At 46.5% G+C, this 20,235-nt stretch overlaps 1 non-coding gene across 1 annotated transcript; it reads left to right on the top strand.

Moving 5' to 3' along the window:
* The first annotated feature begins 19,292 nt into the window (after window positions 1-19,292).
* Window positions 19,293-19,427, top strand: LOC144099622 (U4 spliceosomal RNA). The gene has a single exon (XR_013307446.1). It is a non-coding gene; the product is annotated as a U4 spliceosomal RNA (small nuclear RNA).
* The last annotated feature ends 808 nt before the right edge of the window (window positions 19,428-20,235 follow it).

The raw sequence follows: 20,235 nt of genomic DNA, 5'->3' as shown, positions 1-20,235 counted from the left end.
GTTACACGTTGCATCATTAGTGCTCGAAAACCATCCCCTGTAGGCTGGGAACTTCTGACCAAGCCTGTGGATCAAAACCAAGCTAATGTCATTCCTGGCCCGATATCTAATAATATATATTTGTGACAGAGCAAACTTACTCGGTTTTAAGAGGGACGCAGAGTCGCGGACTCCTACCATGCATAACGCGATCGGCATGTCACGCTCGAGCGCTGCTCGCGCCCACCGCCTCCTCAAGCGCGCGACGACGCTCGAGCGATTTTCCTCGCGGACGGTGACGTCGGCCTGAGTCACGCACACGAAAGCCACAGTGGGGCACGCCGACGCATCTTTACGCTAGTCTCGCGGCATCGTGTGAAGACGACACAGGCCAACGCGCCAGAGAACGTCGCGGGAATGGAAGGGAGGTTGAGTGGGAGGCACATCGTCTTCGCCTCTGCGAGACTGGCGGTTCGACCGATTACCAGGCGGTCCTGACCTTCACTGAAATTCCTCCTCCTTATTATCCTACAGTTGAACCTCGTTATAATGAAGCTGAATGGGCCCAGCGATTACTTCATTATAGCTGTAGCTTCGTTATAGCCCGCGTTGATTGAGCTTCCAGGGAGAATCATCATCCCTTCGTTATATACATTATTCCTTTATAAACCGTTTCGTTATAACGAAGTTACACTGTATACACTGCGAACGCATGCGCGTTGCACCACTCGTGTAGAGCGGGCGACCCAGAATAGTCGGAGGACACTTGCCTATCGTTTCCATGGACGGGCCGAGCCATGCATCGACTATAGGATCAAGCGAGGGGAGGACGCGCTGTGTACGGGAGGCAGAAAGTGTACCGGAAGACGCACCACTTGGCACCCGTCTCCCGTGACTTTTGTTTTATTTACTTCTTTCTCATCCTCACTTCCTCGATGTGTGGGCCCCTTACGTACGCTACACACACGGGGCTTTGCATGCGGGGGAGAGCCCATGCGCTCACATATGCCCAATCCAGATCCGAGGTGTTTTATTGCACAGCTTCAAAGAACAGCTCATTTCCCTCATAGCTCTCTTTTCGCTGTATATTTCGATACGTATATACTTTCTTGTAAAGCGCGCCTACCTCAATTGTACCCCGTGGGTTGCGCGTACCGCACGCCGCCGTCGGCACACAGAGTGACACACCTCAGGCGCGAGTCGTAAGGTCTTTCGGGCACACGCCGTTTCCGCAACTGGGGTGCGTAAATAAGATCGCGACGACAGAGACAGCGCAGCGGCCTAGCTCGCATCCGGGGTGCGCGCTATACCGATCCCTCCGGCGGCGACCGTCGGTGGCGGGGGCGGCCGCTGCAGTTGACACGGGGAGAACAGATCGCCGGTCAATGTCGTTCACCCGCGATGCTTGCGTACGTCGCGCGTGCGCCGGGGGAAGGAGGCGTACAAGCGCGAGCGTACAGGCAGCGCCGTCAGCACAGCAGCCGTACACTCGGAACGGGAACGAGCATACACACCGAAGTGTTCGCATTTGTTTCCCAAATAACGCCCCGCGATCTGAGCGTTTCCGGGGTTACGCGGTCGCGTATGTACACCCTGGAGACCGCGGCCGGGCCGCGGGGACAGGACGTGAGGGTAGATAACCTCGCTCGTTTCCGGACGTGACGTCAATAGAAAAGGGTGTCACTGCAGCAGCGGGGGTGGGTTGCGTCGACTCGGGGACGCAGTGGTGCCTACACCCTGGACACGGTCGAGTGCTGCATTGCGACCTGTAGCACGGCGTAGTGTTTCCTTGATAAAAACAAGAACTCAAGGTATCGGTTACAGATCGATACTTTTTACCGCTTAACGCTTCCGCTTCAGGCCTAAGGCGACTCCGGAAGTGGAGACTGTCTTATGCATCTTCACGGTGGTGCAGGATGCGCACATGCTGCGGGTGGTTTCGTTGCCTGCACACAGCTGTTGGTGGGACTCAGTCGTACAGTGAAGACGTCGCTCGCAAGAAAACACTCATTCGTCCTTTATATTTAAGTCTGAATACCTGAAAACTATGAGGCAGTTGTATTCGGCGGTAATTTGCCCGCTCATCTGCATGCTGCACAGTTATATGGGCTGGCTTAACAAATCACTGCAGTAGAATGGGATTACAGCGGCGCTTGAACACGCGTGCCGAGCTGATGAACCAAATGCACATTTTCACACCGAAACCGTTGTGAGCCTCACAAATTCAGTACGGTCCGTCAAGTAAAACGAGACAGATATAACGCGTACGCAAACTTTCCCAAGGGTGAACGCTTAGCTTGAAGGAAATATCCGAAGCAAACATGTGTTTTAGTCACAGAGGAGCGGCAAATGCTGCACGCATTTACGGAAGCGTCACGTTTGCCTTCTACGCGTGAAGCACGTTAGACGGTCTCCCAGATATGCATGGGTGACAGCTATGGGTGCCGAGATACAGATCACCCACTTCGCTCATTTAGGGGTGTGACAGTCAACAAACAGAGTCGGCTAACGCGTTCTGTAAGCGTGCAATATCAGTTTTCTCGGGCTTCAAAGAAGTTAAATGACCCCAGAGAGTAATCAGGTCATTGCTGGTGACTTTATCTCCGAAACTAATCAGCGACCTCGCGTGCCAAAGACACCGAGCAGGCCCTCCATATCCCTCTCTACGCTTTCTTTTTTTTTGCAGCTCTTGCGTGAGCACAGGCTCGACACCCGAAAATTCACCCAGAAAACCACAGACGACGCATTGCTTTCTTTTACACATGAGCATTTTTTTTTCTCCCCGCAGACCGCCTTCCTTAACGAGCCAGAATGCGATTCGGAGAAGCGCGCGCGTGGCCTGCGTGTGCTGCGCTGTGCGCCCACTTGCCCTCTGTGTCAACTGCCTTGCCAAGCACTCGGCTCCAAACCCGCAACCTAGAAGAAAAGACGTCCCTTATACAGCACGACCGTGACCATGCACCGGCGCTCGGCACGACACCGCGCACTAGCTGTGTCACACGATACCGCGACATTCGCGCGATGCGTCTCCGCGGTATACATGTACGCGTGAGCTCCGACGAGTCATGCGGCGAGTCGCGTTCTTCCCCAGAACTCCACTCCTCAACTCAATAAGCGGGGAATATGTGTCTCTGCTCGGGAGCTAACGAAGCGTAGCGACCCTGCACTTCCACGAGACGAGGACCTTTTGCGCTTAGCGTTTTGGGTGTTTGCGTGCCCTGCGCCGCACTGCAGGACGGTCGTTTCGGCAACAGTATACACGCGACCTCTGTACGCACCCAGACGTACTGCTTTTACGGCTGTTATACGAAACGCAGCTGAAGCAAAGATTGTTGCAAGTTGTTTCAGGGGTCGCCTTTGAGGGAAGAAAAAAAAAGTGAAGAACACACAATGAGCCCTCGTTTTCAGTGAATCCATGGAGAGACGTGACGACCAAGTTTGTTTGGGGCAGGGTCTCTGAGCCGGTTTCAGTATACATTGGATGCGATCATGCCACGGCGACATGGAGCCGCACTTGCATGCATGAGTAGCACTGAGGCTGACAAAGCATGTTTGCTCTGCAAAGAAAAAAAAATTGTGGGCTTTATCACGAATAATCTATGGAAAGTGCATGTCCTTAAGTTGACACAGCACAGACTCTTGCATAATAATAATTAATAATTGGTTTTTGGGGAAGGAAATGACGCAGTATTTGTCTCATATATCGTTGGACACCTGAACCGCGCCGTAAGGGAAGGGATAATGAAGGGAGTGAAAGAAGAGAGGAAGAAGGAGGCGCCGTAGTGGAGGGCTCCGGAATAATTTCGACCACCTGGGGATCTTTAACGTGCACTGACATCGCACAGCACACGGGCGCCTTAGCGTTTTTCCTCCATAAAAACGCAGCCGCCGCGGTCGGGTTCGACTCTTGCATGGCTACAATCACCTTTATCGACAGACAAATGGCGAGGACAGGTAATCAATAGAGAATTTAATTAAAAGCAAGTTAATGCAATGATTGCCTCTGAGTTAGATTTCAATTTTATTCATTTCGCCCTGGCCAAGTAACACGATGCATGTGGAAGATATACGAAATTCGGATAAGTTTCCTGATTCCTCACTGACGCTCACATTACAAATTTGTTTTATCATTATGCAGTCGAACCTCGTCATGAAATGGTTTATAAAGAAATAATCGATATAACGAAGGAATGAAGACTTCCCTCGGAAGCTCGGTCAGCGCTGGACATAAAATGAAGCAATCGCCGGGCGGCCCCAACTTTTTTATAACGATGTTCAACTGTATTCATTAAAGAATAAAACAAGTTGTTTATAATTCGTCGCTTATTCCTTAACGCTCTTGATCGCGACAAAAAAAAAACGCTTCTCAATCAAATCTTCCCATGAGAAACTGTCAAACTAAAGTCCTCTCGCCAAAAGCGGGGAAAAAATCACACAAATTGGCAAACAACCTCTTCAACCACTTCATCCGCGTCGATCGAGCTCAGTGGCGCGACAACAGAGAAAAGTAAAGATATACGTAAGCAGCCCAGAGGAGAGGACATAGTGCGAAGCGGGAGCGCGTCGCTTCCTGCCGTCGCTGCTCGGCACCTGAGCGGCGCCCGGTGAGCCAAGCGCGCGCGTATGTACGAAGAATATACGAACGCATCGACGACAGCCGCACAAAGAAAAGGGCAGCAAAGTGGGAGGAAGGAAGAGCCGGTGATCGAGCAGAGCAGAGTGAACACACGGCAGACGAGAGGGGACAGGAAGCGCCGCCGCCGGTGTTCGCATGCGGATGACTCACGGGGTGGGGGACGCGACGGCGAGACAGCCGCCGCTCATCCTCGCGCCCAACGGGTCACCGAAGCCTCTCTGCGTTTGCATGTGTATGCGTGTGTGTGCCTTAGCTTGCCTGTTTTGTTGACCCGAGAAATACAGTTAGACTTCGTTATAACGAAACGCTCTATATAGCGAAATGTCGGATATACAGGTTTCCTTTTCTTTTTTTGAAGTCCCAGGGCCTTAATTAAGGTCTGCTTCAGAGCACTGCAGTCTCCTCGCGCTCAATGGGTCACCGAGGCATCCCTGTGTTTGTATGTGTATGCGCGTGTGTGTGTGTGGCTTCTATAGCTTGCCTGTTCTCTTGACGCGAAAAATAGACTTCGTTATAACGAAACGCTCTATATAGCGAAATGTCATATATACAGGTTTTTTTTAAGTCGCCAGGCCTAATTAAGGTCTGCTTTTGAGCAGTACAGTCTCCTCGCTCTCAACGGGTCACCGAAGCCTCTCTGCGTTTGCATGTGTATGCGTGTGTGTGCCTTAGCTTGCCTGCTCTCTTGACGCGAAAAATACAGTTAGACTTCGTTATAACGAAACGCTCTACATAGCGAAATGGTGGATATACAGGTTTCCTTTTCATTTTGTGAAGTCCCAGGACCTTAATTAAGGTCTGCTTTAGAGCACTGCAGTCTCCTCACGCTCAGCGGGTCACCGAGGCCTCACTGCGTTAATAATAATAATAATAATAATAATAATAATAATAATAATAATAATAATAATAATAATAATAATAATAATAATAATAATAATAATAATAATAATAGGTTTTTGGTGAAAGGAAATGGCGCAGTATCTGTCTCATATATATGGTTGGACACCTGAACCGCGCCGTAAGGGCAGGGATAAAGGAGGGAGTGAAAGAAGAAAGGAAGAAAGAGGTGCCGTAGTGGAAGGCTCCGGAATAATTTCGGGGACCACTTGGGGATCTTTAACGTGCACTGACATCGCACAGCACACGGGCGCCTTAGCGTTTTTCCTCCATAAAAACGCAGCCGCCGCGGTCGGGTTCGAACCCGGGAACTCCGGATCAGTAGCCGAGCGCTCTAACCACTGAGCCACCGCGACGGGTCCTGCGTTTGTATATGTATGCGTGTGTGTGTGCCTTAGCTTGCCTGTTTTGTTGACGCAAAAAAATTCAGCTTGATTTCGTTATAACAAAACGCTATATATAGCGAAATGTCGGATATACGGTTTTTTTGTTTAGGTCGCCAGACCTTAATTAAGGTCTCCTTTTGAGCAGTATAGTGGGGCACTTGGGGCGCCTACGATAGCTACCAAGGTCCTCAGGGGTGAGGATGATACCTTTACTTACCTTCTAGACAGAAGAAAGAGGGAATAAATGCTACTGAACGTTTCGCCCCCTTTGTGGGGCTTTTTACACTCTAGAGATTTGAGCATCGGGAGTGTCGACAATTCTCCACTTTAGGTTTAAAAAGTAGATCCTGCGGCCTAGAAACTTTTCACCAACCCTGCACATAAGGCTTAGGAACGTGATTAAGCACTGGAAGGATGCCTTGTTCATGCAGAGAAAAGTACTCCTTATTACAGGTTATATAACGAACCGCTTTACACTTTTGCACAGATTAAAGTTCGACTGCTAACCCATGGCGTCCTCTGCGCCTAATTAACAACTCGCATGAGTTTTGGGATTGGTAGATGCGCGTAGCAGGCATAGCAGTACAAAGTCCTCCATGATCATCAATGTACTCTCTGCTGTGAGGTGTGCACAAAAGACCCATAAACAAAATGTGCAGAAAGCGACTTACAGTGGAGAGGGTCACAGACAGCGGATGTTCCCCTTTGTTCAGTGGCCTAATTATGCTATACAGAGAGAAAACATGGGACACGAACGTAGAAATTCAGTCTGCTGAAGTTATATCACCACTTTTTCTGTTTTTTTTTTCATTTCGAGCTCGTTAGGGGCATTTATTGTGTCTGAAATCGCACTCAATCCACCACGAGACTATACGCATGTGCCACAATACTCAACCCACTATTCGTAAAGGGTAAATGGCAGGATTTTCTGCTAGGTCTCGTGTGATTTTTCAGTATGCGCAGCACGCGGTAACGAGTGTCGACACAAAATTTTGGTGGCTTGTTTTCTTATCTTTAATTATGCATATACGATATTAGTGTATGTGGATCACCACGTGGTATAAGCCTGCGATCACTAAAAAGATTTTACAGCCGAATCACACTAGTCATGCTCTTTCGGTTTCAACAGCCAAACTTTCTTTGAGGTCAAAGTTAAGTATAGGTCACATAAGACATAAAGAATCTGAGATCATAATCGATGCTTCTTCATTCGTTGTGATTCCAGCTATTCAGGCAGGCTGGCTTTAGCGTTGCAGTGGCTAAAAAAGACGAAGCAGTGATTATAGCGATTTTTTTTTCGTGCACCAAGTGACCAATACTCAACTTGGTCGTCAAAACATCTTTCGGCTATTGAAATCGAAACAGCACGAGAGAATAAATTGAATTATAAATTATTTTGCGGTCACAGGCGAACATCACATGGTTAAGATTATTAATGACGTCATTGCAGAGGATAAATAACACAACCAAAAATTGTGTGTCTTACTCTGTTAAGCACCGCCGTGGAACAGACTCAAGCCTCAACGCTCGCCCTACACTTGGGAAGTACTTCGTGTCCAAAACACGGTATGTGCGACGGCGGGTGACTTGAAAGGAGAGGCAAGCGGGCCTTGATTCTAGGGCGCCTTGTTCGGCTAACAAGACGTGCAGGCGCCCTCCACTCTCCGTGCTCGATGGTGTTTGCACAACGGACTCGGGCACTCCCTTCTTATCTCCTATTTCCCATCTTCCCGCGGCTGACCATTGTCCTGCTTCTTTAGTCTTTACGCGTACACATAGACCTTATTCGCTGTGTAGCCGGAATTCCCCCCAAAAGTACACACGCTATATAGATGAGAGAAGGAAGGCCGAAACTCCAAACACCGGCTGCGGTGACGGTGCATATGCCACGGCACCCAATTACAAGGTATCTACACGCACAGACACACTCAGCTTCTCTTGAATCCCATCCCTCCTGTCTTATCCGCAGCATCTCTTCTCCTTGTGTCTCTTGAGAGTCCCCATCTCCGAGTCCCCTTGTGATGTTCCATCAAGGGCGGTCAGTCCGAAACCAAAGAGCAAATAACAGGACGTCCAAGCTACCTCGAGAACCGCTGAATCCTCCGCGCAGACAAAGAGAACAAGAGAGAGAGAGAGCGGGAGTGGGAGGGAGAGAAGGAGGGGAGCGCTTGTTTCCCATCGCAAAATTACAAGGTTGCGACCGTCTGTGTGTTTGCAGAAAAAGAAACACACGTACGTAGCCGTTGCTTTACAACCTGGCGACGAAACCAATCCCCGCCCCCACGAGACGCAGCCGAGGGACCCCGCGAGGTGGCGAGACCATAAACGCTTCCACATTCATGCGTTCTCGGCTCTCAGCGCGTGTATGTATAAGAGCACGGGTATACGCGTTAAACACGGCATTTCCCGCAAAAATTGCGCGGCGCGGTGGGAAAGATGGAAAAGGGGAAGGGTGCGAGTGGAGATAGAGCGAACGAGAGAGGAGAACAAGAAAGCGGTCCGTGTTGTTTGTTCTTAGCTGTGACCCGAGCCGCGGCGGGCGTCGGCTAAATGGAGGCTTTGAAACGGCCCGTCGCCGTAGGCGCCGCTGGAAGCGAGGCGTTGGACAGCGAGACCCCGACCTTCGGTGACCCCTGGAGACCTGCAGCGCACGCCGTTGTTTCCATGCCGCCCTGTAGTAAGTGTATACGCGGGCAGGGCGGGGGGCGGGGTTGTGTGCACATACCGGAGCACCGCTCTGTATATTGTGGGTGCCACTTTGACACAATGGACCCGCGGACTTGCGCAAACAATCGGGACCTCTGTCGCTTGGCCAATGGCCACCCTCCTCTTTCCTCCTTTCTGCACTGGCCAACTTCACCTGAAGGAGAGATGGAATAGAAGAAAAAAAACAATCATACGGCAAGAAGGAAAGGAAGGGGGAGAGTGCACAGACCATTGCTGGGCGGCGCGAGAAATGGCTTCACACGTCGATCTGTATCCACCCGATGTGTATGGTGTTGCTCTAGAGCGGCTAATGTGTTCGCAGGGGCTGACGAGAGAGAGCGAGAGATAGGCAAAAAATAAAACAGAGAAAAGCAAAGTGAGAGAGTATTTGGTTGTCCATTTCCTGCTCGCATTTTTTCTCACCGGCAGCGTCCTCCTCAGTGGCTGCCATATACAGCGTCGTTACACACGAGTTGCGGGCGGCGAATGGACACAACACGCTCGCATTTCTTTCTTTCTTTTCCCACGACGAGGTCCTTGAGACAGCGTGCGCACCACAGTGGGAGTGCATACTGTATACATGACTGCGTGTCCATGCACGCTAGCATAAACGCTGCCTGGCGTTCAGTGTGTCCAGCCACGACACGATACGGTCCGCGCAGCAAGCAGCCGCGTACCATCTCGTCGTCATCGCGGCGGACGGAGGGCGGGAAGGGAGGATGCACGCACGGCGAGATCCACATCGCGCCACCCCACGTGACCCCACGGGGTCAGAGGTCGAGCCCTGGCGTGGGCGGGAGCCGGTCCAGTCGGGGTCTGCCGCCGCAGATGTAACCATTACGACGGTCCATTGTCGAACGGGCATGCATGTGTGTGCCCTTCCCTCTCCCGGTGCGCGGGTCGGCCTTCCCTAACAAGCGTATCGCAGATCAGCGGATGCCTCTCGCGCCGCACGGCGCCGTGGAAACGTTGGCGCGCTGCTCTCTGTGGCAGAAGCACCAGCAGCGAGGAGCTAGCCTTGCCTTCTGCGCGTATATATATGGTCGGCCCTAGGGCGGCGAGTGCTTTGCCGTCACGACCGCGGCTTCTCCGGGCGCTCTTGTGCGTGCCTTTCCTTTTCCCTCTCTCCCTCTTTTTCAATCCGCTGCTGCTGCTGAGGGAGCGAACGACCGCCTCGAGACGGCGGCGAGAGGCGAAGAAGCGACGCCTGTGTGTGCGTACGCGAGCGCAAGGGCCGACGTACCCGTGTAGCGCGCACATACGCTGCTGCGGGGGCGGACGGGCGCCCGCGCGGAGAACAGCGTTCCCCCACTGTTGCTTCACGGGAGTGCGTGTTGGGCAGCCAGCTATAGCCTGCCCTCTGGCAAGAGCTGCGCTGCATGAGGTCCTCTCTTCGTTACTCAGCTGGCTGGTTGCCTGTAGTGGCACGAAGGCGAATAAAAGAGCGCGGCAGTGTACGAGAGAGACATGAAGAGGTCGGAGCTCAGAGATGGTGTACCCCTTAACTCGTTCGGCATGACGTCGCGAATGGTTTACCGGTGTGCATGCATTGAATTTGAGGGGTTCTTTGGTCACTCGTGTTGACGAGAAACATATGGTCTTTTTCGGCTACCCAAGTAACCTTAAGAAAGAAACCCTCTGACATCACCCTCTATATTACTAGCTAAGGGCTTAATTGTTCCACATGAATTCCTGTCAACAGCTCTGATGACGTCACACCCAGGTGTTCTAGAAAGGTACGTCGACAGAGTGTATATATATATATATATATATATATATATATATATATATATATATATATATATATATATATATATATATATATATATATATATATATATATATATATATATATAATTAAGAGGGGCCCAAGGTACTTTCTGGCGTCGAATGGTTGGGTGGAGGGTGAAGTGCCCCCACTCCCTGTTGTCATCCCAACTCGTGCCCTACACGTCCAGGTTTGAGTACCAAGGACTCACGGGCGAACGCCGTTAGCAGTAATGATATGTGAGTACAATTGCAGCTTTTACATTAAGAGAAGTGAAAAGTATTGTTCTGCCGACCAAATTTAAGTATATCGACCTCTTCAAGTCAGCTGCTCCAACAGCCTACAGGGCTCACATACTATTAGCCTATTTTGATGAAGCATTAATCTGGTTAGGTTGCCCGTTACTCAGCTTCATTTCGATTAATGAGCGCCGTAAGTGCATATGAATTCGAACAAAATAAAAAATAACAAAGGTATTCGGATACTTAGCGCGGGGCAGCTCGTGTGCTAATAGCGCAGGGCAATTAATGGTCTCCAGACCGCATATATCGCACGCTTAGTATAAGCGACAACAATGGCAACGTAGGCGATTCGGTGGTTATAAATTATTCAAGAATTCCTTCCCTTCCAAACGTATTAGAACTATGCAATGCAGTACATGATTGCACTTCGGCGGAGTGACTTGTAAGGTTTGTGCGCATAGGCATCGCCGAAAAATAATCAAACAAACAAAAAAGTTTGTGAGACACACCATTCTAATCTGGTGTAAAGAGACAATTCAGCCCCCCCCCCCCCTTCCCCCCCCTAAGGAAAACAACAACCAACAGCTTCTTGAGGGCATTTTTACGGTGCCACGTTTTTCTCCCCGTACACTAGCACGCGGCCTTTCGTATGCAAAGGGAACACGGGAAATCAAGTAGTGCAACTCGTTCGACTATAAATGCTGCCATATAGTTGCCGTTGTATATGGAGATGTAGAACTGTAGGCAACCACAAAGATTTGAATTTGGCAGAATGGTTAGTTTTGTGTTGGGTTGGGTTTAATGGCACATAAGCAACTAAGGCTATCATGCGCCAAGCTCAAGGTATAAAGAATTGTTTTCTGGAGATTTTTACAAAGATGTAAAATTTGGCGGTGTGGAAAGCTGAAATTTATTTCCTTCTACCTAGCATTGAGGGTAAAACAATATTGATAAATAGCTAATATTAAAAGTTTCAAAGGAGGTCGGGTAACTTCATGAGCCGTCCTTGGCTGTGCAAGGACTGGAGGCTCCCAACCAATCAATACAGAACCTCAGTCCTTTTCTCTGGAATGTGAAAGTGGCTGAGGTGCATAGGCGAAGCACTGGGTCATGTTTTGCATCTTTTTCAGAACACCAACTTATGTTAAAAATCTAAAAACACGGGATATGTCGACAATTGCATTTTCACCTAAGAGCAGTGCTGGGTGGAAAGGAATTCATTGGTTATAGAAAGGAGAAAAGCACGTTTTCCTTTGTTTTTCCAGCTTCGAACATGAAATTAAAATGTGATTGACTGTAAGTTCATCTCCACATGCACAAACTGGTTTGTCTTCTTTTGTTAGCAGAAAGTTGTGAGTAATGTGTGTGTGGCCTATACGGAGGCGGAAGATAATGACTTCGTTGAAACGTTTCTGATGCACACATGACTCCCCTTCACCGAGCACTGTTTTATTAAGTGTAGCTTGTTATTTACTTCGCTGTCCCAGAGAATGGTTAGTTGGGAAAGTTGGCGACACACCTAACGGCAGATAGCGCCAAAGATAGAGGCACAGTGTAAAACTAATCTGTTTGTGCCCTGTGGAACTTCCGTCTATTCTTCTCTTTTTGGCGTCTAAAACCAAGCGAGAGAGAGAGGGGGGGGGGAATGAGAAGAAGAAAGTGAACGAATAAATAAACGTGAAATGAATGAGTTACTGAATGAATGAAAAGTAAGGTAATAAATAAATGATGAAATCAATAGAGACAGGAAACAGGAAATATTGACAAAAAAGGAATAACCGAGAAGGAAGGAAGAAAGAGAGAGAGAGAGAGAGAAGGAAAGGAATAAAGAAAGAAGGAAGGAAATAAATAAATAAATAAAAAATAAAGAAAGAAAGAAAGAAAGAAAGAACGAACGAATGAAAGAAAGAAAGAAAGAAAGAGAAAGAAAGGAAGAAAGAGAAAGAAAGGAAGGAAGGAAGGAAGGAAGAAAGAAAGAAAGAAAGAAAGTACGAAAGAAAGTACGAAAGAAAGAAAAAGAAAGAAAGAAAGAGAAAGAAAGAGAAAGAAAGAAAGAAAGTACGAAAGAAAGAAAGAAATAAAGTACGAAAGAAAGAAAGAAAGAAAGAAAGAAAGGAAGGAAGGAAGGAAGGAAGGAAGGAAGGAAGAAAGAAAGAAAGAAAGAAAGTACGAAAGAAAGAAAGAAAGAAAGAAAGGAAGAAAGAAAGAAAGAAAGAAAGAAAGAAAGAAAGAAAGGAAGGAAGGAAGGAAGGACGGAAGGAAGAAAGAAAGAAAGAAAGAAAGAAGGAAAGGAAGAAAGAAAGAAAGAAAGAGAAAGAAGGAAAGGAAGAAAGAAAGAAAGTACGAAAGAAAGAAAGAGAAAGAAAGAAAGAAAGAAAGAAAGAAAGGAAGGAAGGAAGGAAGGAAGGAAGGAAGAAAGAAAGAAAGAAAGAAAGTACGAAAGAAAGTACGAAAGAAAGAAAGAAAGAAAGAAAGAGAAAGAAAGAAAGAAAGTACGAAAGAAAGAAAGAAAGAAAGAAAGTACGAAAGAAAGAAAGAAAGAAAGAAAGAGAAAGAAGGAAAGGAAGAAAGAAAGAAAGTACGAAAGAAAGAAAGAAAGAAAGAGAAAGAGAAAGAAAGAAAGAAAGAAAGAAAGAGAAAGAAAGAAAGAAAGTACGAAAGAAAGTACGAAAGAAAGAAAGAAAGGAAGGACGGAAGGAAGGAAGAAAGAAAGAAAGAAAGTACGAAAGAAAGAAAGAAAGAAGGAAAGAAAGAAAGAAAGGAAGAGAAAGAAAGAAGGAAAGGAAGAAAGAAAGTACGAAAGAAAGAAAGAAAGAAAGAAAGAAAGTACGAAAGAAAGAAAGAAAGAAAGAGAAAGAAAGAAAGAAAGTACGAAAGAAAGAAAGAAAGAAAGAAAGTACGAAAGAAAGAAAGAAAGAAAGAAAGAGAAAGAAAGAAAGAAAGTACGAAAGAAAGAAAGAAAGAAAGGACGGAAGGAAGGAAGAAAGAAAGAAAGAAAGAAAGAAAGTACGAAAGAAAGAAAGAAAGAAAGAAGGAAAGAAAGAAAGAAAGGAAGAGAAAGAAAGAAGGAAAGGAAGAAAGAAAGAGAGTACGAAAGAAAGAAAGAAAGAAAGAAAGAAAGAAAGAAAGAAAGAAAGAAAGAAAGAAGTTGACAGTGTTTCAGTCAATAAAGTTTGCCTAAGAAAGAAAAAAAACTTGACAGCTTGACAGTGTTTCAGTCAGTAAAGTTTGCCTCTCAGATGTGTTTAAAAACATGGTTGAGTGACAGATTCTCCGTGGAGAAATTGCCCCAAGGCAGTACGATAACACTGCATACATACAGTCCCTAACTTGGAAATGGTATTAGAGGCGTCGACTAAGAGATTCGACCAAGCCCTGAGAACAGCGGCGCATAATGCAGTCTGTCTCTCAAAAATGCTCCGGCGTTGGCCATCACAATCAATTGCAAGCAATGAAAACCAGTCAGCGCTCCTTATTTGTCATCGCCAGAAGGTCGGCAGAAGCCTCCGCAGCCCTGGACTGAGGGCCCACTCACATGCACACCAGCCGCCATCCTCTTGAATAACCGCGTTTACTCACTCACGCAAGGGGCGCAGGTCTAATTGGAAATCTGTCTTTCGGTCTGTCGATTAGTATAGACCGGGACACTCCACCGACTAATTTACGAGCCCTTTCCATTCGACTCCCCATTTTATACCGTGCTACATCTTGTTAGATTGTTCCTCAAAAAAAAAAATCAAAATGAGCTGTTGGCATCGGCATCTGCAAGCCCACCGCAGTGCGCCCACTGGTAAGACTGCATCTTAAGGCATCCACCGGTAAAAATGCACTTGCGACATATGAGCTGTGCTAGCTGTTGACACTGCCAAGTTGGGCTAGTAGATAGAAGCTCCACTCTAATATGCCCCGTTTCTTAGCGATCACCAGTCAGCTAACGCTGGATAATTCGAGTTACAAACTCGAAACCATCCTGCAATTCTATTTTTCTGAGTCCATCAGCGTCACAATATATGCTCGGAGAGTGTAAGAGCTCATGTAACATAAGTCGAATATTTCAGTACCCGAGTGAGAATGCCCAAGAGAACTGAGACTGAAGGCTGACAATGAATGGTCTGAAGATGTCCGGAATGGATGAGCACAGCAACCAATTTCAGCGTAATTCCTGTGAATTTTACCCATGCTATAGCTTGCTTGTTCTTAAATTCGAGTTGCGCACGCATAAAAGACAGACACAGGAACACAGGAAGACGGAAAGAGCGCAAACTATCAACTGGTTTTATTAACAGTACTGAGGCTTATACAGGCGTGTGCACACGTGCCTATACAAGGCACGTGTGCCTATATTAGGAGATCAAACAGTATTTCTTTTTCCTTTCTTTTATCATTTTTTCGTTAGACCCTCGTTCAGTTTATGAAACGACAAATTATATATGAATGCCCAAATGGACGTTCACTCCACTGCCGCCGCAAGCAACAGCGGCAGAACACACGTGCGCTTGCGTACCACGTAAACATTGCTAACTATTAACTAGAGAGGGATAAAAGGGCACAGCCATGCATACAAACACGTGCCACAGAAGATGTGAAGATTTCCTGACGTCACCCTCCACAGTCATTGTGCTATTATATGTAGGCAAAAGTGCACGATTGGACAGCTTTCATGCACGTACATATTAGCTTACAAAAAAGTAACCTCTCTCCTTTTTCTTGTTCCCTTTCCTGCGGATGACCACACTAATAGCATAAGGAGTATATAGGCATAATGAGTTTCGCTTCGTTGTTCTTATTCAGAAGAAGAATGCAGTGGAACCGTTTTCATTCGAAATCACTTAATTTCAATTTTCGGTAGCGATTTCCGCGAACTCAGTCCTGGGTAGCGACAACCAAGAAGCGTATTAAAAAAAATCCCATTAGTTCGAACTCCCGCTTAATGCGAATAAGCTTTCGGTTCTCTTCGAGTTCGAATTATCCAGAGTCGACTATACATTCAATTGAGATGCATTTTCATCACACTGACACTCCATTGATTTTTATATCTGAACATATACCAAAACACTTGGTATTGAGTGTGTCTCTTCGAGCACACAAGATGGAATTAAACTTCGTGGCTGTTCTATAAATACGTCAGTAAATTTATGCAGATCATGCTAAGGCAGCTATAAAATTAAGACTACGAGTCCCCAATAAACAGATGATTTCTAAAACAACCAAAGGTGCCGGGTTGCTAATAACCGGCCACTGCGTATATGTATGTGTATAGTATAATGCCTTACAGGTTGGCGCGTTCGCAAAATGTTTGACGACGGCGTGATCATATACATTCATGCTTTCTCCCGAATCTAAATGGAACAATCTTGATCGCAGATATCGACCGAGAGTGCAAATACGCGTCGCGGCTAACCGTGTTATAAAAAAATAAAATAACGAAACGGCTCGTTGCACGAAACAGTGAAGACATTCAGCTCGTTGGGCGATCCGCTGGATCATGAATTTTAGTTGGGATCGTTCCCCCTCACCCTTAACGATCAGCTCTCTTCCTCTTCCCTGGTTGATTAATGGTGCTTCGGAGGGCGGCGCGGCGCAGAGACGACGACAGCTATTGGCCGACAGGTAAAACGGGTCAAGTATATGGGCTGCTCCCCGCGCAGGTATGTCCAGCTTTGCACGCGGCTGTGAAGCAATGCGAGCCCGTTGGCCGGCCGTGGTCGCGCGCGCTCTTTTCACTGGCCCCGACGCTCTCGCGGCGCCCCGGTCATTTGCTGGTGGCCACGCTCACGCCAGTAGGTTCAGAGATTGTGCGTTTCGAACGACCCGGCTGACTTGTCGGTGTGGATCGTAGTGTGCGCTTTAAAGAGCAGGCTGATCAGTGATCAGAAGTGGCACGGGAAATTATAGTTAGAGAATAATAATAATAATAATTGGTTTTTGGGGAAAGGAAATAGCGCAGTATCTGTCTCATATATCGGCGGACACCTGAACCGCGCCGTAAGGGAAGGATAAAAGGAGGGAGTGAAAGAAGAAAGGAAGAAAGAGGGTGCCGTAGTGGAGGGCTCCGGAATAATTTCGACAACTGGGGATCTTTAACTTGCACTGACATCGCACAGCACACGGGCGCCTTAGCATTTTTCCTCCATAAAAACGCAGCCGCCGCGGTCGGGTAACGAAGAACACGCTCCGCGGGACAGGGTCATTGCGCAACTGCATAGTTTTGTGACTGTTAAGCGTTTATCTTGTTTATTTATTTGTTCAATGATGCATCGAAAAACCAGCTTCAGTACAGAGTTCCTTCATTTAATCAGTAAAATGACTTCGCGCAGCTGTAGACAGCAGTCGTTCTCACAAAAACGGGAAATCACGCGGGGAAGTCCGATAAAGAAAAGTTAATTGAGACGAAACGATAAAAATAAAAACGAAAAATTGGAAGGGGCACTTAAGCTCCGCTTTAAAGGAATGACGCGATAGAGTTAATGGGTTAAAGGGACCCTGAAATAATTTCGGTGTGCATATTCGAGTGCAACAGATATGTAGAGGTGTGTCTTTGTGGGTATTCGGGTCAAATTGGGAATTTCTGCGGGGACCCTATACTGAAAAATAATTTTAAAAAAAATCACGGGCTCGCAGTAGCTCGCAAACGATTAGAGCGATACGTCTCACCGCGCGTCTTCCCCTACCCCGATGACGTCAGTGAGCAGACGGGGCGAGTTTGAAGGGCTGGTTCTTCTGCCCACTGACATCATCGGAGTAGGGGACGCGCGGCGCGGTGTGTCGTCCTAATCGGTTGCGAGCTACTAGCTGCGAGGAGCGATTTTTAAAAAAATGTTTCTAAAATACAGGGTGCACGCAGAGCTTTCATATTTGAATCGAATACCCGCACAAACCACCTCTACAGATCTGTTGCACTCGAATATGCCATAGAAATCATATCAGGGCCCCTTGAATGTCATATGCGGAATTGGCCATTCTCAACTTCAAATTGATAGGGTCCCCTGGGAGTCCTCATACCACTCCTGGCCCAGTGGCGCAGCGGTTAAACGATGCGTTACTGCCCTGCGTTGGCAGGTGTTGCCACCTGTGGGGCTTATGAGACCCTGATTGCTCTTCCTGAGCAACCCCTCGCGACCAAACATTAATTTAACTGCCACCTGCCACGGTGGTCAGTTTGCTCACAATCCGGTGGGCAGGTTGTGACGACGCCACAAGGTCACCTGACCTAGGTGGCCGACCTAGGCTGCTTCTACGGGGATATTTCCCGCTCACAACGCCGACGACGCCGGATTTTCTGCAGGCCGGGCGTCTTAACGCTATCACGTTAAAAACTTTAGATTGAATTTTCGGGTACCAACGATCTCAGCGTTATGGTACCAACGATCTCAGCGTTATACATCGCATGATTGCTGCAGTCCAGAATGCCAGCGACGCATTCAGCGAGTACGTTCGTACGATTTCTCGCTGTGAACGATACATTAACATTAACACAGCTCAGTGCTCACTGCCCATGAGCAGTGGAGTGAGAGGAGTGCAGTGCGCATGCGCGAGCGGTCTATTTACAAATCATGGCTGACTGCATGGTGGCCGGTTCTAAAACAAATGCTTTGAAGCACTTTGCTTGGTTCGCTGACAAGCAAACAAGAAGTAATAATAATAATAATAATAATAATAATAATAATAATAATAATAATAATAATAATAATAATAATAATAATAATAATAATAATAATAATAATAATAATAATAATAATAATAATAATAATAATAATAATTAATCAATCAATCAATCAATCAATCAATCAATCTTTATTTTTCGGTGCCCAGGAACAACCCAAAGGTCTTGGTGCTGGTACACCATTCACACGCACAAAATGTAAATTTATTTAACTACAAAGGAATACACTCAGGGGAGGTAATGCAGCAGTCAAGGCGATAGAAAAAAAAAAAGACACATAAACTAGGCGTGACAGCAAGCATGAAGCAAAAAAGCGAAAACAAGAAAACAGCGCGAATAATAATAATAATAATAATAATAATAATAATAATAATAATAATAATAATAATAATAATAATAATAATAATAATAATAATAATAATAATAATAATAATAATAATAATAATAATCAATTAATCAATCAATCAATCAATCTTTATTTTTCGGTGCCCAGGAACAACCCAAAGGTCTTGGTGCTGGTACACCATTCACACGCACAAAATGTAAATTTATTTAACTACAAAGGAATACACTCAGGGGAGGTAATGCAGCAGTCAAGGCGATAGAAAAAAAAAGACACATAAACTAGGCGTGACAGCAAGCATGAAGCAAAAAAGCGAAAACAAGAAAACAGCGAGAATAATAATAATAATAATAATAATAATAATAATAATAATAATAATAATAATAATAATAATAATAATAATAATAATAATAATAATAATAATAATAATAATGATAATAATGATGATATTAATAATAATAATAGTAATAATAATAATAATAACAATAAAGGGGAAAGGAAATGGCGCAGTATCTGTCTCGTATATCGGCGGACACCTGAACCGCGCCGTAAGGGAAGGGATAAAGGAGGAAGTGAAAGGAGAAAGGTAGAAAGAGGTGCCGTAGTGGAGGGCTCCGGAATAATTTCGACCACCTGGGTATCTTTAACGTGCACTGACATCGCACAGCAAAAAGCTTTGCGCAGAGGCGGTGTCGTACCCAATGAAGTGCAAACTGAGGGTCGACTACTGGTAGCTGAAAACAAGAAGTGTCAATTCCAGAATTACAGATACAGTCGAACCTCGTTATAACTAAACGGTTTTTACCGAAATAATGGATATGACGAAGTAATGACGATTCCCCCCGGAAGCTCGGCCAAGACGGGCTTTAACGAAGTAATCTCCATGCCCCTCCAACTTTGTTATAAGGAGGTTCAACTGTATATTGATTCTGGCCTGGTTCTGTGGTATGCAGCAGTGGTTGAGTGGTGGCTGATGTGATGCGCAGCCCCAATTCAGGGAACATATGGCACATTCGACCTGCGCATTCGATGGTCAGAACCAAAGAAAAAGAGGACAAGGTCTCCAACTGCTGGGAAAAAAAAGAAAGCACAAGGGCCTACTAAGAAGAAGAAGAAGAAGAGGAGGACGAAGAAGAGGAAGAAGAGGAGGACGAAGAAGAGGAAGAAGAAGAGCACGAAGAAGAAGAAGAAGAAGAGCACGAAGAAGAAGAAGAAGAAGAAGAAGAAGAAGAAGAAGAAGAAGAAGAAGAAGAAGAAGAAGAAGAAGAAGAAGAAGAAGAAGAAGAAGAAGAAGAAGAAGAAGAAGAAGAAGAAGAAGAAGAAGAAGAAGAAGAAGAAGAAGAGCCATCGCACACAGTACCGGTATATATCGGCTTCCATCAAATGGCCTGACATGCTGGCCCGAGCTGGTGACAGCGTGGTCGTAAATCCGCCCATTGTTACAAATTTTGGGCGGTCCTCCCCGTATAGGCGCACTGGGGGTTCGTGAAGGCGGGCTTCCGCGCGCCGGGGGTTCTCTGAAATGGGCTCCCAGAGAGCCTCTTCGCAGGCGTACCACAGCGGCACCCCGGCTGGTCATCCCCTTGCAAGCATATACCTTCCAAATAAAACTTGA

This window comes from Amblyomma americanum, chromosome 7, assembly GCF_052857255.1.
Source record: "Amblyomma americanum isolate KBUSLIRL-KWMA chromosome 7, ASM5285725v1, whole genome shotgun sequence".
In the NCBI taxonomy this organism is placed as follows: Eukaryota; Metazoa; Arthropoda; class Arachnida; order Ixodida; family Ixodidae; genus Amblyomma; species Amblyomma americanum.
This window is presented reverse-complemented; position numbering and strand designations above follow the sequence as displayed.